The sequence below is a fragment of the Halyomorpha halys genome, unplaced genomic scaffold (genome assembly GCF_000696795.3).
Source record: "Halyomorpha halys isolate HHAL.00 unplaced genomic scaffold, Hhal_1.1 Scaffold761.1, whole genome shotgun sequence".
In the NCBI taxonomy this organism is placed as follows: Eukaryota; Metazoa; Arthropoda; class Insecta; order Hemiptera; family Pentatomidae; genus Halyomorpha; species Halyomorpha halys.
In genome coordinates this window covers 740,032-746,768 of record NW_027113122.1, presented here as the reverse complement: position 1 = coordinate 746,768, position 6,737 = coordinate 740,032, and the positions used below count along the sequence as shown (strand labels likewise).

The following is a 6,737-nucleotide window of genomic DNA, read 5'->3' as shown; positions in this document are numbered from 1 at the left end:
ATTGTAGTAATTGTTAAAAATTATATTTGTTTGTTTTCAAAATTTTGAAAACAGTAAAAAATTGTGTTACCATACAAATTATATATATATAATTACTAATATAGTTTACGTTTTTTGGCGATTTTTACCTTAAAAAAGGGTCTAAACTAAAACATGATTTGCCATCAAAATTAAACTTTCGAATTCCTCTCGTATCCAATTAGAACAAAAGCCGGAAAGAAAAATAATAAAAAATTGGAGTGAGATAACTGCCTATCTCACTCCAATTTTTTATTATTTTAATGAAAACTAGGTATAATTACTAGTCAAAATTGAATTTTATTTTGAGAAATCTATATCTCAGGAACTGCGCGTGACGTACAGATATCTAGTAGCACTCAAATCAAATCTAGTTTAATGGATTATAAAAAAGTTTCTGACCTTTACCTTGGGAGGAATAGTAGTTTTCATGATATTTGCTAAAAAAAATTGATTTATAGTTGTTCGGACAATAAGTTTGATTTATGAAAAACTGCATTTCAGAAATCATTGGATGTACAGATGTCTGCCAGCGCTCAAATTAAAGCTAGTTAAATTTACTATAAAATAGTTAATTATGTTTATCTTTGTAGGAGTAGTAGTTTTTATGATATTTGACAAAATAAACTCAAAAAATGTTAATTTCTAGTTGTTCGTATAAAATGTTGAATTTTTGAAAAATATATCTCTAGATCCACAAAACGCACATATGTCTGCCAACACTGAAAATAAAGGAAATTTAACTTACTATAAAGTAGTTTATGACACTTATCTTTGTAGGGTTAGTAGTTTTTATGATATTCACATATGAATATAAATTTGGCAAATGAAAATTTGTCGGAACAACTTTAAATCAATTTATTTTAGCGAATTTCATTTTAACTATTACTCCTACGAAGATAAACATTATAAACTACGTTATAGTTCATTAAACTAGCTTTAATTTGAGTGCTAATAGACATCAATACGGCAAATGGTTTTTGAGATATACATTTTTCAAAATAAATTCACTAACAACTGACCTTTCAGTACGTCCCTTTCAACATTTTTATGAAATGTTGGTTTTTAAAAAGCTATATCTCGAAAACTATTTAACGTAAATAACTCTATTAAGGCTCATATTTTAGCAAATTTACTCTTCTTTAAATGACGTTCTCTTAGATTTTCTTGTGTTGTTCCTACTTTTTAAGATATAGATTTCCGAATGAAAAATTAGTTTTTTTTTATAGTTTTGAAACAGCCGCCATTTTTTATTCCCCCTACCTATATTTGGCAGACTTATCAATTTTGACTCTTAATTATACATAGCTTTCATTAAAGTAATCAAAAATTGTGGTGAGATAACTGCCCTTTTTCTCCTCTTGGGCTCTTGTAATAAATCCTTACAATCAAAAATCCTTCGTAAAATCCTCAATGCTCCTTACTTTGTTACAAATAAAATCATTCATAAAGACCTTAATGTTCCTTATGTAACCGATCTAGCCCGAACCAGATATTCCTTTCATTATAAATTCCCTACCCACTAGTTTTTAACCTTGCTTCCGCTTCCAGTCCTGAAAATCCTCCGAGGCGCCTGAAAAGAAGATGGCCACGAGACCTTCTATTGTAAAAACGTTATTACAGTTCTAGCAATTGGTAGTTTTACTACACATCTGTATCACTCCTTTATAACTTACATCAAATTTACTGAATGTGTTATTATGTAATATACTGAAAGTTATAAATTTCAGTAAACATATATAAAAAAAAAATCAAAATTATCACAACGCACTGGAATCAACTGTTAGGTGGAATTAAGAAGAACTGAGGAATGTTAAAAAATCTATGCCTTCGAAAAGGAATGAAGATGAAACAGCGAAATAAAATCAATGTAACAAAAATTTTTAATGTTATTTTATTATATTATCTCTCGGATTTGAATTGCTAGTAAATACTTCAATATTTGTCAAGTTATACTAAAACTGTTTAATCTGGTTCCTATAATTTCAATAGGTAATAATGATAAAAATTAATTGTTTTAATATTTGAACTTAAGAGTCTCACAACATGATTTAAAATGTCTAGTTGTTCTAAAAAAATATATTTGACGGACTGACCTCCACGATTAAAAAAATATATATTGTTATTCATAACAAGTAATTTTCATTATTTTTTTTTAAATCGAATCTTAATTATTTAAATATAAAAAATAATAAGTTACAATATAATTATAAATATTTTAACCAGTTAAAGTTCGAAATATTTTAAATTTTATTAAAATATAACTAGTCGCACCTGCAACATTTAAACTATATTGCCTTTCATATTATAACAAGTTTCGTCATATTTTAAGTTAATCTAATTTTTGTGTATCTTAAATGAATTGGACGCAGTGAACTGATCTTATAATCTGCAAATAACGTACTGTGATAGTAGGCGCATTTTATGAAAACCTGATAAGAATATTCGATGATTGTATAAGTATCTATTATTTTAATTATAGCAATGATAAGCGAACTTTAAATTCTAGCATTAAAATTCGTGAATAATTTATATATAAAGTTTTTTTTTTGTTCAGAATTGGTAATTATTTGGTAATGGGCTTTTGTGTAAATTAAAAAAAATAGTTCAGTGCGCGCATTACACAACTGACACTGTACATACGTTCCCATGTTTTGTGTAGATTGGTGGGCTTATGTTGAACCTATGACTATTTTAATAATTTTCGAAAAAATAAAATAATAATTTAAACACCTAGAGACAAAGATTATAAACAAAAATTTTTAATTTCTGCTGCGATAAAAATTCGTATTTTAGGGATTTTATTCCTGCCAAGAATACAACAGTTTAAAAAAAGATAAAGAAGTCGTCATGCAATCGGGTAAGATCGGATGGTTTCGGCTATTCCGGATCGAATAGGATGTATCTATTGTTAAAATAAATAAAAATTTATCCATTTTAGTCTCAAAATATTTTTAATTCCTTAATAAGTTCGACGTTCCGGCCAATTCGGCCATCCCCTAGGACAATCTTATTACAATTTTAGGACATCATTTAAAAAATAACTTAAAAATAACAATTTAAAAATAAAAAATGTTTTGAGACTAAAATGAATACAATTTTATTTATTTAAACAATATTAACTCAAGGAACTGAAGAGGTTATAAATAAAGGATCTATCAATTTTTCTGAGAAGATGGTCGGTAATATGCTCAGCAAAAATATACAAATAAATGAAAATAAGACATAATAAGCTTCGTTTATTTGTATATTTTTGATAACGCACCCCCGACCATTTTCTTGAATTAATCTACGGTCAACTATTTACACCTCATTATGCATTTTTTTTTTTTTTTTTATTAGCTATCCATAAAATTAGTTAATGTTTTGGATTTATACATTGATCAGTATTAATAACAATGTGAAGTTTTTTTTTTCATATAAACAAAATAAAAGCTACTTTCGTTGAAAACTTTATGAAAATTTTGCATTTAAATCGTTATACTATGTCAATGAGGATGAGACTTGTCGAATATTAAAAAAAAACTCTTAATTGCTCGTTGATTCACCGAGTTCATTCAATATCCTTAGAGCTGTTTTTGATTATGTTATTTTATTTATTTATTTTTCATACAGATAGTTTGATTATGTTCATCTTGTCTCTTGTATATTTTAAGAGAGTTTTTTTATTTATTTTTTTTTTTATTTTATTATTATTATTATATTCGTATTTTTTATTTATTTATTTTTTTTATTCTTTTTATTTTAGTTTGTATGAGATCATTCATCACTATTACCTATTGCCCACAACTGTGTGGCAGATTGTAATATCTATCAATAAATAAATCTATCAATTCAGAGCTGTTTTGGAGGAAGTTAAAAATATAAAAAATCGATTCTACATAGTTGTACTTCCAGCCAGTCAGTTTTTGCATAAACTTTGCTCCCACGTCCCGGTTATATACTCACCTTAAATATGTAATTTCAGTTCCACAAGATATTCTTTTTTTGAGCTAGGATGTTCAATCACACAGACAACTTGCTTATTTGGACACAGAGAACCTCAGAACGTGTATATCTATTGAAAATTTTAACTCAAAATTTTGCATGATTGCAATACTTTTAATTACTAAATATTCCATATATAGGTAACTTAGCAAAAGTTTTAACAAACTTATCAACCGAAAAAATATTCTCAACAAACTTCTCTTGTCAATTCTAAAAAAGCAATAAGAAAAGAAAACATTTACAATATAAATGAAAAAAAATGGTACGTAAAAATGGTAAGTAAATAAACAAATATTGTCTGAATTTATCAATAACATTGATTATTAGAAACATCAATAATTTAATAGCTCTTAATGAACATTAAAATTAACCATTAATTTTTTTAAATTAATAGTAAATGCAAATACTAACAGGAAATGACTGTTGCTCGTATGCAACAGTTGCATTGAATTGCAGCATGCAGTGTTGATCTTAATCCATGCCTTATTTCTGATTCATTACTACAAAAGCAATCCGACAGTTTGCATTCTAATTCAATAATTATATAAATGGACTCATTATATTGAACAAAAATTGTTTAAATGTTATATAAAAACAAAATATTTAAATCACTATCTAATCAGACTAAATATACTGACCTGATTCCGTAAATTTGTTTGTATAAAAAACACGTACTGCTATAGGAATTCATTAACTGATTCCCGACTGAATCACTTCGACGTTGAAAATTACCCGATTATAATTTAGATAATTCAATGGGTAAAAACCTATAAAATTTTAAATTATCTCTGATAGTATTGACAAAAAATATGCTAGAAATCGGTGTATACTAAGTAAAATAGTAATTACGATTTGTACATTTAATTTGAAATTGTTTAATGGAATTCTTCTGACAAAATATGTTAATAAGCTCATTAACATACTGACCATTCAGGTGTAGCATTACAAATGTCAGTCCACGTGAGAAACGGGATAATCATATGAAAATTAAAACTCATTGACACTTTTATTTCATAGGCGACCCAGGGAAACTGGGAGTGTTGACAGAATAACATACCATGAGTACACAGTGAGAGTGACAGCTAGTAAACATTTAAAAGTGTAGATTTCTAAAAATCACAAAATAACCATTTACAAATCGATATAATATAAATTAAATATTAGCTATGACAAGGAACTCAGTGACAATAATCGATGTGTTTGTTGTTATCAAATAATAAAACTAACAAAGAATTACTTTAATATGTAATAACGAAAAAAAAATTAGTTGTTTAATAAGACAAAAGTAAATGGAACGCGTTATCATGTCTGATAAGAGATACAGATAAAAGCTCACGTTTAAAGGAAGGCTTGTATTACATCGGAAATGGATATTGTTTGTTGGGATTAAATCAATAATTAAATATTCATAGCAGTTAGTGAATAATATCGATAAATAATTACAAAACACACTGACCTGAAGACGTTATCCACAAGAGCGAGCTCAAAACACAGACAACCACTCAACACCAGAGCACACGCGGGACTGGCCAAGATGCCTCTTTAAAATCCCCACCACTACGGTAGGGAATATTTCCCTTATCAACATTCCCTATTTCCCTCTTAGGCATGTCTTAAGGGCCAATGCTCATATAATTAGATTAATTTTATAAAGTGTTTTATGTATCATTTTCCATCACAAGATCAATGCTTTCTGAAGAATTGAGTGTACAAGATCGTTGCTATAGGAGTGTTTATAGCTGATGACCTTTTTTTTAATGTATCCAATTATGGTACTATGTTAGTATTTTATGTTACTTTGGGTTTTGACGTGTCACTCCGATTATCACGATTTTGTTTGTATACAGAGTGCTTTATTGTATACAGAGTACTTAAGCACTTAAGCAGTGTAAAGTACATGCCAAAAAGAACAAAAAAAGTTCATATTGAGTCCGATTCCCTAAAGAAAAGGAGAAAATTTATATTTTTAATTCTAATTTATTTAACTTAGACGAGTTTTTTGGGAATAAGAACCAATAAATGAAAATTAATTTAAGTTAGGTAATTAAAACTAAGTGTTATTAAAAATAAAACTGCATAAATTATGCAGTGTATAAACAGCTGAATTTAAATAGCCTCAGCACTCCACTTCTCCATGACAGTGAAGCATACTAACATAGTTATCATTACCGACTCTTTAAGATCACTAAAATCTATGAAGATCATTTACCCGAAACACCCGGCAATCATAAAAATTCACAATTATACTAACATGCTCGAAAACTTGGGAAAAATTGTTTTCTTTATATAGGTGCCGGGTCACGTGGGGATCGCTGGAAATGAACTAGCGGACATTGCAGCTAAACAAGCACTTGCTCTTCCAGGTCAAGGCGCGGCCATTCTGACACCCCCAGAAATAAGTCTTCCGATGAAAAATGAAATATCATCTTGGTGGCAAGCCATGTGGAATGAAAGCCCGCCAAGCAAATTAAAAACTATTTAAAAAAACCATTAAGCCATGGACCTCATCAAACCGTTCCAATCGCAGAGAAGAGGTAGCTATTGCCAGATTGAGAATAGGTCATACAAGTTTAACTCATAAATATCTGATCAGTAAGCAGCGGTGGCTGTGTCAATACTGCAACAGTGTACTTACGTTCAGTCACATATTTGAAAAATGTCATTTCTATTCCATGAACTTAAATAGATTGGGAGTAGGACCGAGTGTATCCGGATGCTCTGAATGATGACCA

General features: G+C 28.7%; 1 protein-coding gene across 2 annotated transcripts in view; it reads right to left on the bottom strand.

Annotated features, from left to right (window-relative positions):
* The window catches only part of LOC112210774 (uncharacterized), a 208,844-nt gene extending 203,300 nt beyond the window's left edge, over positions 1-5,544 (bottom strand). The window contains exon 1 of one of the 2 annotated variants that reach the window (XM_067050742.1): positions 5,462-5,544. The gene's annotated coding sequence lies outside the window, so the exon portion shown is untranslated. The remainder of the gene's footprint in view (positions 1-5,461) is intronic. The other variant, XM_067050744.1, reaches the window with a different exon arrangement.
* Positions 5,545-6,737: the final 1,193 nt, after the last annotated feature.